The 16,757-nt window shown below is 48.5% G+C and overlaps 1 protein-coding gene across 2 annotated transcripts in view; it reads left to right on the top strand.

The window, feature by feature from the left end:
* The first annotated feature begins 398 nt into the window (after positions 1-398).
* Positions 399-16,757, top strand: part of CMKLR1 (chemerin chemokine-like receptor 1) — a 50,507-nt gene continuing 34,148 nt past the window's right edge. The window contains exons 1-2 of one of the 2 annotated variants that reach the window (XM_023196945.2): positions 399-431; positions 1,097-1,223. The gene's annotated coding sequence lies outside the window, so the exon portion shown is untranslated. Of the gene's footprint in view, positions 432-933; positions 1,224-16,757 lie in introns of those variants that run through there. The other variant, XM_023196883.2, reaches the window with a different exon arrangement.

The following is a 16,757-nucleotide window of genomic DNA, read 5'->3' as shown; positions in this document are numbered from 1 at the left end:
ACGGCTTACTCTATGGAAGCACTTGGCACAGGGGCCCACACTGGGCACTTCTGTTATTTCTTCAGTCTGGGGCCAAGGGTGGGCCTTGGAGCCAGACAACATAGTTGGAATCCCAGCTCTGGCAACTGCTGGTGGTGTGGTCTTGGGCAAGTGACTTAATCTCTCTGTGCCCCAGTTTCCTTATTGGTAAGACTGGGGTAGTCATAATTCCTGCTATCTAGGGTTGCTGTGAAGTGTACGTACGCATCGCCTAGCACCCTGCCTGGCTCGCATTGTTTTGATTATTCCACTAACGATGGTGACCACACAGTTGATGACCCAGCACTTAGTGCCTGGCTAGGGCAGGGAACAAATACAGTTATTTCCCTACAGAGTTCCTGGTGCAAGGAGAGAGGCATCTTAACAGGCAAGGACAGCACTGCATCAATGAGGTGATGGGGTGACCCTGAGGGGCAGAGCAGCCCCTGAGGGTTGGGGAAGGCTTCCCTGGGAGGTGATCGTCAATCTGAGACCTGAAGAGGCGGTAGGAGACCATCGGGCCACGAATTAGGGCAGGAATAGCATCCAGGTGGGAGGAACAGCGTTGCAAAGGACCAGGGTGAGAGGCAGCCAGTCTCTAGGTCAGCGTGGAGCTTGAGCCCCTCACCGGGAGCAGAGGCGCTTGCATTTCCCCCAGCAGCTGGGGGTCGCATGTGCTCCGGTTTGCGCTCAGTAGGCTCGGCTTCCCAGCTGCAAGACGCTGCCTGAGGGGCGGGTCGTCCCCAGCGGGCCCCCGCCGCCACCCACGAGCCCAGTCTCCGGCTGGTAGGGGCACCCTCCCCTCGCAGCCCCTTATCCACGCAGCTAGCCGCCCCCGCCCTCGGTCAGCCCAGTTTCCTGCCCCTCCCTCCTGCTCTCCTCCCTCCAGCTGTTTCTCTGGCTGTGTTCTGTCCCAGTCCCATTCAGGGAAGCAGCCCGGCGGCCAGGAGGTAGCTCAGCACAGAGCGAGCTCCCTGGGAAGCCTCCGGGTGATAGGGGTGCTCCAGCCGCAGCGCTCTGGGGGTTCGGAGGGGGATCTTGAGTGAACAAATGAATGAACTGCTTTCTGGGCAAACAGCCACAGCCAGAAGAACCTGTGATTTGGAGAAAGAAGCCAGAGTGTGCAAGTCTCCCCAACAGCCTCCAGTGGCCTGCAGTCACAGGGAACCCTCAGGAAGACCTTCCGGGCAGAGACCAGAGGGAAGGTATCTTCGCACACTTGCCTTGGGTGTCTTCTGAGAGGGGCCAGGGAAGGGGAATGAATACTAACAGAGAGAAAAGTTTGTTTCCTTTTATAATTTCATATTTGTCAAAAGGAAGAGTTTTGTTATTATCTTCAGATGTCAAAAGTAATGCATGCTCATTGTTTAAAGAAATAGCAAGGACACACATCTAAATCTATGAATGTGCATTTCCACATCTAATTTGGTAACCTGCTTAACCACAGATTGTGAACTTTCTTCCATATCACCTATATTCTTCCAATATACATTTTTCATGGCTGCATAGAAAGGATATCTTAAGATTATTTGACTTTTCCCTAATCGACTTGCTTCTCCTTTTTTTTTTCCTATTAGAACACTTTATTTGGTATGACATCTTTGTGTGTGTGTCTTATGAATACCTTTTAGAAACTGCTAGATTTAAGGTTTGCCTATTTTTGAGACTTTTTTGAGCTTTTGGTCACACTGTATCCTGGAAGGCTGTGACAGCTTGACCTCTCTATGATGTTATACCAGGGCACGGTATTCTCATGTCCTAAACCCACCTTGTTGCTACCCATCCCTTAAAACTTCCCTGATGTGAAGTTGAGAATAATATCTAGATGCTTCAATAGGCATTTCATTGATTAGTGTTGATTCTCTTTTATAAACTTATTTTCCACATTTCTAGTGTGACTCTCCTGCTCAAGTCTGTTCCCGTTTTTTTCCTCCTCTGGGGGCATGTTTATCGTTTTCTTATTGATATCTAAGGGTTCTTTGTATATGAAGGACACAAACCTTTTGCCAGCACTCTTTGTTGAAAATATTCCACTCCCTCCTCTGTTTTCAGAATAGCTCATTTTAAATGGGCAAGCCAGCTTTGGCAAAATTATAAACAAACAACACACTACAATATCAGGGAACTACTACTTGGTATAAACCCAATCACTCAGACTTGTGTGGTTCAGAGATGCCAGATCACTGGTCTGAGGTCATACACCTGAACGTCCAGGTTCTGAGTCTTTCTTCTTCTATTAGGGAAAGCCCTCAACTTCCCTTTTGCATCCCTACCTCCTTCTCAAGACCAACCTTCTCTGTGGTTCTTGCCATCTCTCCTGCCTCTTCCAAACTGGTTTGAAGGAAAGATTCCTCTAAATGCCTTGGCTGCTGAGGTGAGTGTGACTGGGTAATTCAGGTGCAGGAAGAGGCAGCTTGGCCTTTGCTTTAATCTAAACCAGTAACCCTCAAATGATGATTGACACTTGGGAAGTCCACAGGAGAGTTATCCCTTGATGCACAGGGGCCTTCTTTGGACTCCCCCAAAACTTCAGGGAATATATAACCTTAACTTTGGGCAAGTCATGCCCTTCTCTGGCTTGACTTGTTCTGAGAAGTCCCCTACCCACACTGGGTCAGGGCTTGTCAGCTAGGCTCTCCCAGGGCCTGTCTCTCCCTTATCACGGCTCCTACCACACCGTGTTCTAATGACCAGTCATCTAGTCTGTCTCTCTGGGAGGCTCCTAGAGGCCAGATCTGGGATATTACTTTTTTTTCTGCATCCTCAGTCCCCTGCACAAGAGCTAGCATATATTAGGGTCATTGAATAGTGTCCATCGAATAAATAAAGTAACCAGGTCTCAGTTTCACCATCTGTAAAATGGGGTGGGGGAAAGCTGGACTGAAGTCCCATCTCTTAGATGTTTACCTAATAACTCCTCTCAGTTTGCAAACCACTTTCTTGAGATGATTTTATCAAATCCTCACCATGGCCATATGATGAAGGTACTATTAACATGCTCATTTTATAGATTAGGTAACTGAACCTAAAGAGTTCTGATGCTAGACCTCCTCACAAGAGGGAATAGAACATTGTGCAAGAAGGGGCAGCTTGGTCTTAGGCAAGGTACTCCCACTCTCTGGCCACAATAATATCGTCTGTAAATAAGGATGATATTATTTGATATTGTCATCATTCCGGGGGTGGGCTTGAATTGGTCTGCCACTGGCCAACTGAGTGACACGGAATCAGTTATTCCTTATCTTTGTGCCTGAGTTTCCTCATCTATAAAATGGGAATATGATCAGTAACTGCCTCATAAGATTATTCTAAAGAGTAAATGAGATCATACATGTAAAGCAGTAAGCAGAGGATTTGTTGTAAAATAAGGTCTCTATAAACATTAGCTATTGTTCTGATGATCATTTCTATTCCACTCTGCCTGTCTATACCTGTGACACTCATCTGAGCCAAATGGAAATTATTGTTGATTTCTTTAGTGGATTATTAATGCTGTTATTCCCACTGATGTACAAGAAAACCAAAAGCCTATTTCATTCTCTTTGATCTACACCACACAGGTGCAGTCATTACCACCAGTTGTGAGGCTATGAAGTAGACTCAGAGCTTCTCAAAGTGCAATCTCTAGACCACCTGCATTAGAATAATTGCGAGTGTTTCTTTTTCTTTCTTTGTTTCTTTTTTTCAAGATGGAGTCTCGCTCCGCCACCTAGGCTGGAGTACAGTGGTGCAATCTTGGCTCACTGCAAGCTCCACCTCCTGGGTTCTCACCATTCTCCTGCTTCAGCCTCCCAAGTAGCTGGGACTACAGGCGTCCACCACCACGCCTGGCTAATTTTTTGTATTTTTAGTAGAGATGGTTTCACCGTGTTAGCCAGGATGGTCTTGATCTCCTGACCTCGTGATCCGCCCGCCTCGGCCTCCCAGAGTGCTGGGATTACAGGCATGAGCCACCACGCCCAGCCAATTGCAAGTGTTTCTTAAAGCTTCAGTTAGGAAATCAGAATCTCTGTGGATGAGACTTCAGTGTCTGCATGTTGAACCAGCACCCCAGGTCATTTGGATGCACCCCAAAACTTGAGAACCACCAACCTAGAGTGCTTAAAAGTCTTTGCTTTTTGCCCTTTGTTCACACTGAGGTCTTGGGTTCTTTGCTGCACAATGAGGTTTCTTTTTTCCTTTCTAAGCAAATATTCATGTACGTCCGTGAATCCACATGTTCTGTGTCAGCAGCTGAGGCCAGAAGGTTTGGCAGAGAAGAAGCGAAACTTTGTTTTATAGTACCACAGAAAGTCAGATCGTGTTAGCAATCCCCCAGCATGGGGGCTTTGAAATTATTTTCAGTTGCAGAATCCTTTCCACAAATGGAAGTCTTATGGGGAAGTGCAATTTGAAAACAGATAAAAGCGGTGTTATTCTCGTTGAAACAGAAGTGGAAGACTCCAGGCTGCCACTAAATCTCACTCTTGTTGCTGAAGGGCCTCTAAGAATCTTTGTGGCTCCTTAGAGCAGGCAGGAAACTGCAACTCCTCTGCTCCAAGGAGTTAAGAGACCAAAGTCTTAGACATCTGTTGGGCTTACTGTGTAACCTTGGCAAGGCACTCTCACTCTCCGGCCATAATAATTTCATCTGTAAATAAGGAGGTCGAATGGCGTATCAGCTAGGGTAGTAGCTGCAGTAACAAATAGGCCCCCAAAGGCATAAGGGCTGAAGCAAAACAGCTTTATTATAAGGCAGGTATTTCTGAATGGAGGGTGGTCCTCTTCTTCATGGTACTTCAGTGACTTATCTGGTGGTCCCACTCTCTCCTCGGATATCCTCATTGTCTGCAGTCAGGTGCAGAAGACAAAAGAAAGTATGGAAGTGGCATATTTGCTTATCTGCTTTGGCCTGGAAGCAGCAGACATCACTTCCACTCACACATGAGAACTATCATGTGGCCAATCTAATTGCAAAGGAGGCCAGGACATAGAGTTACAAGGATATGAGGTTCTTGGCAAAGAGCAGCTCTTTCCCAGCCACAGTCGTGTATTGTGGACAGGGAGAATGAATTTTTGTGGACAGCTACCTGTCTCTGTCACAAATGTGGTGACCTCTTGGGTTGCTTTCATTTTTCCATTCTAAGTCTACGTTTTCACTAGTCAATCTTAGTTAACATGGTGATGTTGGACTCACAACATCACCTGTCCTCAAGGTAATTCCCATCAAATATACTAAGTACATTTCCAGGCTCCAGGCCCCTAAACATGGATTTTTCTGAAACATAGGCAACTGCCATTCTCTTTCCCTTCTGGATAAAGGAAATAAGAATAATGATTTGATAGAGCATGTTGCGGGTTATTAAGTCAAAGGTATTTATATTCATTGTCTACTTGAATCTCCCTACAAGCCTACATGGAAGGGCCTCAGGACTATCATCTCCATTTTATAGGTGAATACAATGAGGCTCAGAGAGGTAAAGGGACTTGCCTAAGGTCACACAGCTCATAGCAAAAGAATGGTATTTGAACTAAAAACATCTTATTCCTGTCTAGGGCCCCACTGCACATTTGAATGGTGGTGTGCATGTTTGTGTACATGGTGTGGTTAGAGTCGGGATTTTCCTTGGGCTGGGCTCCCCCAGGGCTGGGCATGAGGGAAGTGAAAACTCAGGAATCATGTTCAAACTCCCCAGAATGGGCCAAGGCTGCTGACTGTAAGGCAGCTGGGTGGTTGTCCTAGGTCTTGGGGTGCAGAAGTACAGTGTGACTAAGTATTACAGTCACTGGCTGTGTAAAAGAGAAGGGACAGTGCATGAGGGTATTGCGTGGTCCATGGAAGACACTGAGGCTTCAACTGGGCTGGCCACATAGTGGGTGCTTGGGAGCAATTTCCTGTGTGAATAAATTCATGTGGGAGTAACAGCTGCAGCACTGTGAGAAAATGAGATGAATCAGACCTGCTTCCTGTCTTTGAGGCCCTCAGGGGAGGAGAAACAAATTTGTAACATATACTTTTATTCATTCACTCAACAAACATTTATTAGCATCTACTACAGGTCTGGCTCTCCACAGGGCAAGAACAATGGAAAGACACGATTCCTATCCTTGTGGAACCCATTTGAGAGATGAGGAAAGTGAGACCTGACTGGTTACATGACATTCCCAAGATCATTTGGCCAGATTAGGACTTGAAACACCTGGTTTCCAGCCCAGGACTTTTTCCATACCCACTGCTGAAGAGGTGGCCCTAGGCCAGGACTGACATGCAGTGAAGAGCCCCTGTTATTGGCAGCCACTTTGTGCTGCTGCTGGCCGCAGGACATGCTGGTTTCAGACAATAGCAGGAAACCAGTTATTTCTTTTTAGAACCTCTAGATTTTTGCAGCGATGGACACAGGTATGATTGAAAAAAAGTAGAAATCCTCGCACTGTCAGATGGAATCAAGACACAGTAATTCTACGTGGTGCTATCAAAGAAAGAAATGTTGATGTTTGGGTGGCATTGGCTGGCAGCACCCTGTAGTGATGATAGATCCCAGATCCAAGTGCTCCAGGGTTGAGAACCCAGCTCTGAACTTTAACCTCCTGAGCCCCTCAGCTTCCTCACTCCTAAGTGGGGCATGCTATGAATGCCTGCCTGGTAGGGTTATGGTGAGATTAAATGAGTCCATATCCATCAAGCACTGAGTACAGCACGTGGTCAGTTCAATGAAGGCATTTCTATTTTTATTTTTGGGACAGTGAGCTTTGAAATTGGTCTTTGCACATCTGGGTGTCTGGTGCCTTGTGATCTTGGGTTCCCAGACTGGAAATGTCATTTGGGCCAGTCTCTTCTGTCCATGCCTGGCCCCAAGGAGAAGTCTTGGGCTCTGCTGGTAGAGAGTGCCTTGGGTCTCGCTGTCTCCACCATAGACAGTCTCTGGCATTGTTGGAAGTACCAGTGGCTGACTCAGCAGGGAGGTCAGCTGCTATCCAGGCAGAATGTCAGAATCGGTTCTGCTTTCTTGGGGTATAGGACTTGGGTCCTCAGATTCCAGCCCTGGGTTCCTGCTGAGGGTAGCTCTTGTGCAAGCAGGTGGGTGGGTGGGGAGATGGGTACAAAAAACAACAGTGAGCACGCTTGGTTTTTCCTCCTGGAAATCAGGGGTCAGAGAAACAGGAAGTCAATGGGGAGAGGGTGTGGTGTAGTGAGAGGAGGGCAGGCCCTGTGGTCAGGCAGATACGAGTTCTCATCCTGGGTTTGACACCTGTTGATTTAATTTTAATTTTTTATTTTTTGAGACAAAATCTCATTCTGTCACCCAGGCTGGAGTGTAGTGACATGATCACAGCTCACTGCAGCCTTGACCTCCTGGGCTTAAGTAATCCTTCCACCTCCTGAGTAGGTGGGACTATAGGCATGTACTACCATGCCTGGCTGATTTTTGTATTTTTTGTAGAGATCGGATGTATTAGTTGGGTTCTCTTAGAGGGTTCTCTTAGAGTTCTCTCTCTACATATATAAAGGGGAGTTTACCAAGTATTAATTTACATGATCGCAAGATCCCACAATAGGCCATCTGCAAGGAGAGTCAGTCTGAGTCCCAAAACTGGAGAACTTGGAATCTGATGTTCAACGGCAAGAAGCATCCAGCATGGGAGAAAGACACAGGCTGGGAGGCTAGGCCTGTCTCTCCTTTTCAGGTTTTTCTATCTGCTTTATATTTTCTGGAAGCTAATTAGATTGTGCCCACTGGATTAAGGGTGGATCTGCCTTCCCCGGCCCACTGACTCCAATGTTAATCTCTTTTGGCGACACCCACACGGACACATGCAGGATTAATACTTATTATCTTTTAATCCAATCAAGTTGACACTCAGTATTAACCATCACAAAGGGTCTCACCATGTTGCCCAAGCTGGTATCGAACTCCTGGACTCAAGTGATTCACCTGCCTTGCCTCCCAAAGTGCTAGGATTGCAGGTGTGAGCCACCTCACCTGGCCACCTGTTGTTTTTGTGAGCACGTGCAAGTCACATACATGTAACCTCTTTAGGCCTCGGTTTCCTCCTGTCCAGGGTTGTTGAGAGAGCATCTGCTATGTTCTTTGGCCTGGAGTAAGTGCTCAATAAATGACTTGGGGTGGGGAATAAAGGCAGGGGATGCTCAAATGCCCATCCTTTGTTACCTGAATTGGTTGGTTTGAACAGTTATCAGAATCTATGAATTCCTGAGTGTTAGATGAAGTAAGAGTTCAGGTAGCAAGTGTATACGTTTCCTGTTACTGCTGTAACAATAACCATAAACCAAGTGGCTTAAAACAACACAAACCTGTTATCTTATTATTCTGGAGGTCAGAAGTCCCAAATGGGTTTCACTGGGCTAAAATCAAGGATTGCCTCTCTTCTGGAGGCCATAGCGGGGAATCTGTTTGCCCTCCTTTTCCAGCTTCTAGAGGCTGCCACATTCCTTGACTCATGGTCCCCTTCCCCAGCCTTCAAAGCCAGCAACTGCAGGTTGAATCTTTGTTACATCAAATCACTTTGGTCCCCCTGCCTCCCTGTCTCATTTTTAAAGACCCCGGGCTCACCTGGGTAATCCAGCATAATCCCCCCATCTTAAGATTCTTAATGACATCTGCAAAATGTCAAAGTGTCTTTTGCCATGTAGGATAATATATTTCCAGTTCTGGGGATTAGGATGTGGACATCTTTAGGGATCTGTTATTCTGTCTACCAGTGACATTGGTCTGCATCTGATTGTTTCTTGAATTTGGAATTTGGATATTGGGAGTTCAGGTGGCCATCTATTGACAGTTGGTTCAGCAGAGTATTGACCAATTAGAATGGATGCAAGTGTTAGCAACCAGTGAGGCTTTACCAGGGAGTATTCAGTGATTATTAGGACCAACCCAGGAACCAGGCTTTGGCATCATTTAGACTGCGTTCAAGTCCCTGCACTTATGAACCTGCTGACTCTGAGTGAGGGGGTTCTCCCATCTGTGAAATGGGGATGGCAGCATGTAGTACATAGGGTAGTTGTTAGGATGGAAGGAGATAGCAAAAGTTAAGTGCCTGGCAGCTGGTAGGAGGCTCAACATGAATGAATGATCCCCCAGCAGTTTAACTTCCCAGCTTGAGTCTCTCCATCCCAGGTACTGGTGATTTCTAGTTATGAGAACCTTTCTGTCTCTGCCCCATGCTAGAGAGACATGCTTGTCTGGCTCATGGGCTGCAAGGAGCACGAGGGCTCCTTCTCTTCCCCCCATAAGAAAGAAGGTTCATTTTTGAGGATGTGGATGTTAACTAGGAGGGGAGAAAGTGCCAGCTGCCCAGCCAGGCTCGTGTTTGACCTGGAAGGTTCTTGGGATATGAATTGGCTTGAGGGATGGATTATCTTTGTCCCCTAGGCTGCAAGAGCCTGCAGCCCCCAGTCAGCTGTTCTACTATCAGTAGGGCTCAGTGTCTCCCATTTCTACCTCTTTCTGCTTCCAGCCCTGCTACCAACTTCTCTACTTTCTTTCCAAGTTACTGTTTATATGCCCCAAGAGGGGCTACCTCATGGGTTCATTTAATCCTTCCAGGGTCCCCACTGGATGCCTGCTGGGGTTCTCTCTGATGGTGGATGAATTCCCTCTGAATCTGGAACTTGAATTTCTAGAAGGCCTCAGAAGAATAATGAATTGACATTGAATTGAATTGGCATTGACCTTGACATGACCTAGTCCAGGGATGGAAGTCCACACGCCTCATCATGTGCTGTGGCAGACATCACACATCAGTCATGACTTTTCCTCTAGTTGAGCCCAGATGTCTTTGTTGTTTATCTTTGTGGATCAAACTATCCCCAAATTTAGTGGCTTGAACTGATTTATTCATTTATAATTATGCAACTTAGTAGAGTTCTGCAGGGACAGTGCATCTCTGCTCCATATAGTGTTGGCTGCATTACTCATGGGCTGCATTCAGCTGGGAGCTTGACCGAGGCTGGGATATATAAGATGATCTCACATCCCAGAACTTGTGCGCTCTCTCTCTCTCTCTCTGTAGCCCATCTCTCTAGCAGAACTGCTTGGATTTTTCTACCAGGAGGCTCAGGGCTCTGCAACAGTGATAGCAGAAGCTGCTGGCATCGAGAGATCTAGGCTGGGACTAGCACAGCATCACTTCTACCACTTTCTGTTGGTCACAGCAACTCACCATGCCAGTGCAGATTCAAGGGGAGGAGAAAAAAAGTCCACTTCTTGATGGGAGGAGTGACATGTGAGTATTGGGGCAGGGTGGGATGTTAGAGTCCATCTTTAAAGACAATCTACCATCCTCATCTTAAAACAACGAATGACAGTGGCCATCTGGAGATAATCATTTGCCACCCTAAGTTAGTCTGCACTCCCATTCTTCAGATGGGAAAACGGAAACTCAGAAAGGATTTGTCTAAAGGAGCCTCTGTTCACTTCACAAGCATTTACTGAGCACCAACTGTGTGCTAGGAGCATGGGATACAGGGAGCTCCCCATTGAGTGGGAGACAGGTGAGTAAACAGAGTGGAGGCCCATCTAGCCAGAAGGTTGACTTTAATGTCAGTGCTTGGGGCAAATTTTGCTCACAGGTTGCAGTCACCCATGATGATTCAATTCATCATCCATTCAGAACAGTAAGTGACTACTGGGCCATTTTTACTGAGTGCTTATTGATAAATACCTTCCCATTTATGCCTGCTTGATACATTTAGTGTGCAAAGTACTGCAGGAGTGGAGTGGAGGTAGCTTTCACTGGGGAAGCCAGGAAATAGTGCTTCGAGAAGGAAGCATGTATTCGAGCTGGGTTCAAAGGGTGAGTTGGCCTTGAGTTGCCTATAGGAGCAGTTGGCTAGACATGAGAGAGATTTTAGGCAGGGAGAGCTGCATGAACACAGATCCAGAGACTTGATGACTGCAGGGAGTCTGGCACAGTGGGCAGGAAGCAGGGACGGCAGGAGGAGGTCGGAATGCTCCTCAGGGCCTTGAAGGCCCTACCCAATTTTCCAGGTGGTCCACATTGTGCTTCATTTCATGGGAACAGCATCCTGCTGTCTCCAACCCTTGCCTTCTCCAAACTCAGTTGATTAAATTTGAACATTTGGGCAATGGAAGATTCCAGACAACCCGAAGCTAATTAAGTTTGAAATTCCAGTGGGCATGCTGGTTTGTGGCTTTATCTCATGGGTTGTCTGGCCCATCAACCAGCTTGGAGAAGAGAATCTTTCTCTCCACTGGTGACTTCCTTGATTGAATGGTGGATCCCCCTTCCACTACTCCCAGGACTTGCTGATGGACCTAGGCATAGAGGCTGGGAGGAAACAAGGTGTTTCCTTCAGGTTTAATGCTAAAGGAGAGTTGATTTAAGATGGCACCTTTGGGTTGCCCAAGGCAATTTGGTGATGTCTTTACTGGAGAAAGGCAGACTTGGCCACCAGCTGCGGCAGCCAGACCAGTCCAGGCTGGGCACTAAAGGGTCCCCTGGCCTCCTAGCTGTGGGGAGGTACGGCTGACTGACATCAAGAACAGGTCTTCAGGGAGTGCAGGCAATTTGCAGTCTCTTTTATGACAGACTCAACTCACAGGGGGCCTCTTCAACTGTCAGCGATTTAGGTCATGAAGAAAAAGGGTTTCCCTTGAGTCAGAAGAGATGGCCACCGGGTGGATAGAGGCAGCTGCTCTGCTTTCTCACAGACCTCTTTTGAAACCCATTTCAGCCGTGTGCTGGCTGGGAGGCCTCAGAAGGGTTGCTTAACTGCTCTGAGCCTCAGTTTCCTCAACTTTACGAAGAGGATCATAAAAGGGCTTTCCTCACTGGGGTGTTGTGGGGCTTACACGAGATCACGTGTGGCCCGGAGTTGGGGCCTCAGTGTCAGGGGCTGGCCTGGTGGGGAAGGCATAAGGGAGACCAACACTCTTGAACCATGAAAGGCTAAGAAATGCTCGTTGTAGGCAATGCCAAAGTCCTGGTTTCATTCCAAGCTTTTCCCTTTGGACTTCCTGCCTTGGCTAAAAGACATGGTATGGACTGGGTGGAGACTTTGACTTGCTGGCCTCACTTCTCCTGGGGGCAGCTGGCCCTGTCTGGCCTAAACAGGCCTTTCTTTTACTGTTTTTCCCTCTCCTCCCATGAAAAGTCTCAGATGTGAAGGAAATCAGGAAATTAGAAACATGACTCTGGGGAGAGGAGAGAACTGCTGTGAGCGGCCTGTGAGGCCAGCTGGTGGGGAGACACCCTCCCCTCCCCATCACAGGGTTTCTGACCTCCACGTCTTGGAAGGCTGGCCTCTGATCCACACTTTCTCAGCCCCGTCCCACCCCGTCCGGTGTTTCACATTTTCCTGGGGCCCAGGAAGCCCATTGCACCTCCTCATTCTTCCTTCCAAGAGCCTTTGTGTTGGTTCCACCGCCTGAAGGGACAGGTAGCCTTCAGCCGTGGAGTTCAGGCTGGGCTGCTGCCCAGTCCTGCTTCCCTCCTCCGAGACTGTCCTCTGGGACCAGTCCTACCTCTTGGCTGATCACAACAGGCTGTTTATAAGCCAAGCACCCACCCGCTGGCTTCACAGACACTCATCAGATGTGTGGGCGGTGGGAAAAACAGTCCTGTTTTATAGCCAGGGAAACGGAGACCTAGGGAGATGACATGTGTTCACTCACTCCTTCGTTCTCTAATTCACAACATCTCTCTCTCTTTTAAAAGACAGGGTCTCACTCTGTTGCCCAGGCTGGAGTGCAGTGGTGCAATCATAGCTCACTGTAGCCTTGAACTCCCGGGCTCAAGCCATCCTCGTGCTTCAGCCTCCCAAGTTAGCTAGGACTACAAGCATGTGCCACCATGCCCAGATAATTTTAAAAATGTTTTATAGAGATAGGGTCTCACCATGTTGCTCAGGCTGGTCTCAAACTCCTGGCTTCAACTGATCCTCCTGCCTTGGCCTCCAAAAGTGAAGGAGTTATAGGCATGAGCCACCGTGCCCGGCCTCAGGACATCTTTATTAGCCAAACCCCCTCTCTGTCTTTGAAAGGCACCCACCCTCTAGCAGCTATAGCTCTTTGCTCTTTGATGAATTCTATCGTGTTACAGTTCCACGTTAGGAGTTACACCTGAGTTCAAATCCTGAGTCCCTTGATTACCAGCTGGGTGATCTTGGATCAGTTTCTCTCTCTCTCTCTCTCTCAGCCTCAGTTTTTTCACTGTAAATTAGAGTTGATGACGGATCTGCCATGAGCTGTGTGGTGAGGATTAAATCAGCGAATCCGTGAAAAAACACATAGCAGTAGGACTAATGCTTGGTAGAGCCCTTGTAAAAGAAGCATGCTGAAGACTTCCTTGCACTTAAAATAAGGCAGGGTGCATGCGAGGTCATTGGGAAATACTTTCTGAAATGTGATTGAATTCTGCAATCACCTCCTCTGCTCTAGCCCCCAGTCCCTTAGCAGCCAGCTTTCCCTGTCCTTGATGAGGCTCAGAGACTGAGGTTCAAAGACATCAGCTGAGTGCCCAAGGCCACATCGCCCAGGGTGCCCCTGTTCTCCCAGCCCCCTTCTCCAGAGTCCATGAATTCTTCTCCCCTGTGATTTCCAGGCCTTTCCCCCGTTCCTCTGCTGCAGACCCCTTCTATACTGATTATGGCCTTTATGATGGGACTGTCTCTTCATCTTCCATGGCTTGACTCATCAGTGTCATGGCCCATTGCCTCAGAAGCCTATTCTCATCCAGATGGCTGGTTGGAAACCAAAGCAATCAACTCATTCACACAGAGGTGTTTGCAACTGATGATAGCTTGCCGGAGTGGAAGGTTTGTGAGCAGGATGCCTTAAGCCAGCAGAGAGTGCTCAGGATGGGGGACATTCAGATGCTGTGGACATAAGCACAGGAAAGGGGCAGCTTTTGGTTGGGGATCTTCCCAGAGACAAGCAAGCCACAGCCTCCTCTGCTGCAAGGACCTGAGGACAGAAAACTACTGAGTCAATTTCATAGGAGAAATTTGTAGTTCCAACTTCCTCGCGCCTCCACTGGGGCCTCTCTGTTCCTCCCTTTTCTTGTAGACAGAATGGCCAGAATTGGGTTGCCTTAAAAAAAATGACAGAGCTCCACATTAGCAGAGTTCAGAGAAATAGGGCAGGCCTGGGAGGTCACAGAGGTGAGTGTCCCAATCTTAGCACACTCATGTCTACACTGCTCGCCCACCCTCCAGCATTTCTGACAGAGCCTGGGGGTAGGAGTGGTTACCCCAACATGTCCCGTGCCCTGGATGAGGAGCCTGGGGTCCTTGAAACTCTCTGTGGAACTGGTAAAACTGTCTTTCGACTGACTTTCCTTCCCTCCTTGTGCAGGGAGTGGAAGCGGGAACTGGGATAGGATGTGGTGTTGGTGGCTGGGTTGGTGTGGGTAGAAGTGCGTTTTATCCAGGTGTGTTTAGAGAGGCAGCATGGCAAGATGGTCAAAGCTTCTGGAATTTGGTGGCTTGGCTTCAAATTCCTTGACTTCCTTGCTTGATTGCCTCAGTTTCCTCATCTGTAAAATGGGTGTAAGGATGATGTTGCCTCATAGGGTTGTCTGGGTGGGGCAGGGGGAGATGGATCTGTGGGAGGGTATGTTTTATTTCTTTACTTGTTTTTGGTATTTGCAACAGCCAGCTATTTAAATATTTGTGGTATTTGCCACAGCCAGCTATTTACCCATTGGGGAAACTGGAATTGGGCTGATAACAGTAGGGGTGCAAGTTGCCTTGCACCTGCCAGGAGCACCCACAATGTGGACAATCCCCAGTCACGATGTGGATTTAGTAAGAAGCTCTGTGGCTCTGATCTTCATCCTCTCAGGTGATTGAGAGCAGACAGGGGTGAAATCAAAGAAGCCACAGTCCAAGGCAGGCCCCCGGAACAAATTTCCAGAACGACCCATAAGGCTTGTCTGGGTGTCTTCTGGCTCCCTGAGGGGTGGTGGTGCCCAGGAGCCTTCTGGAAATGCTGGGGGCATCTCCAGGCTGCCTGATCCCTGTCCTCCCAGTGCACCTCCCACTGCCCCGACTCCGCTGCCCTGTCTCCACTGCCCCGTGTCCCTCTTTCTCCTCCTTTTCCTCTCGCCCTCTTTCTTCTGTAGCAAGTGCTCTGAACCAGCTGTGGTCTTCCAGAGGTTGGGTGCAGCAACTTTGGGCAAAACCAAGCACTCACCTATTCCCAGTGGGAGGGTTCTGGAGGCCCTGGGTGTTGACAGGGTTCTTGTTGGTTTCTTCCCTCTGGGAACTGGCTGTGGTCAGACTGGAGGCTGTGGGAGGAAGCGTGCTCAGGCCACCCACCACCCCTGCACCCAGCACATTGTGGGTGCTCAGTAAACACTTGCAAGGAAATGAACAAGCGAGCCCCAACAGCAGAAGGGTACACCCTCAGCCCTCAGGGGACAGGATCACTTTCCCGTAGGGAAAACCAAACCCTCACTAAAATTATTTCAAGGCCATGTGTTTTATTTTTAAACTGCATACAATTATTTTGAGGGCACTTGCTTTAAGAAAATAGCTTGGGAACTTTGCATTCAGCGCCATAATAGACCCATGCATTTAAAGATGAAAATGGAGCCCCTCGGAAGTCTTTGGGTCGGCTCCAGGGAGAGGCGCCTTGTCTGTGCTCTGGCTTCCTGTCTGGGTGGCTTGTTTGGAGAAACTTGGAGTAGAGAACTCATGGATTGTCAGGTCTGAGGGGAGTGCTCACACATGATGGGATCCTCTCCCCCTCACCTCTCCATTGTATATTGGAGGGAATAGGGACACAGAGAGGTTAAGTGACTTGCCCAAGGTCACACAGCTGGTAAGCGGCAGAGCCAGGGCTTGAACCCAGGCAGCCTCACTACAACACTTAAAAAGATGCCTCTTTGGTGAGCCCTGTTCCCATCTGCCCCCCTACATCTGTGTCTGGGCAGCCAGGACACGTTTCCTGGACAGCTGAGACGTGCTTCCTTCTACAACAAGTGTGATCACATCCAGCTCCCAGAAAAAAGAGACCACCAAGAACCCAGTTGGCACCAGGCACCCCAAGCACCTTTCCACTGGGGACAGGTAAATGCCTGGCTTTGCCCAGAGATGTAAACTCTGGGGGTTCCCAGCTGGAGGCCTAGACCTCTGGCCTGGGCTGGGTCTCTGACCGGGAGGGGACCTGCCAGGCCTGGACTGTAGACCCCTGGTCTCTCTGCAGCTGGAAGAAGTCCTGTGTGCCTCTTATCAGAGGCCCTTGGCTGTGGGGCCAGCCTCTTCCTCCAGGTGGCTTAGCTGTTGCCAGTTCTCTCCCCTTGGCCCCTGCGCCACTGTCTGTGTGGCAGTCTGGAGTTGGCAAGGATCAAAGAACTCATTTCCAGAAGAGGAAACTGAGGCACTAGATTGGATATCAGAGAAAGAGGACTGGCATCCAGTCCTTTTTCTCCAGCCAAGCTTCTTTGTGAGCTCAGGCAGGGACTGCACCCCAAGTCCTACATGTTGGACCAGTTGGCAACTTCCAGGTCAGTGTCATCTGAAAGATTTGCAGCCTTGTGGTTCAGAGAGGGGCAGAAACTTGTGCAGGTTCACAGAAAATCTGAAGCAGAGTCAGGACTGAAACCCAGGCTTCCTGTCTCCACTGCACCTTGTTCATTCCTCGGTTTTCCTCAGGGAAACATTCAAGGACTAGGGTTTGAATGGGGAAGACAAGCTGTCCTTTGGTCTTAGTTTCCCTGAATGTCAAACAGAAGGGTTGACAGCCCCAGCCCACCAGAGCCTAGCTGTGTCCACA

Source organism: Piliocolobus tephrosceles, chromosome 10, assembly GCF_002776525.5.
Source record: "Piliocolobus tephrosceles isolate RC106 chromosome 10, ASM277652v3, whole genome shotgun sequence".
Lineage (NCBI taxonomy): Eukaryota > Metazoa > Chordata > Mammalia > Primates > Cercopithecidae > Piliocolobus > Piliocolobus tephrosceles.
This window is presented reverse-complemented; position numbering and strand designations above follow the sequence as displayed.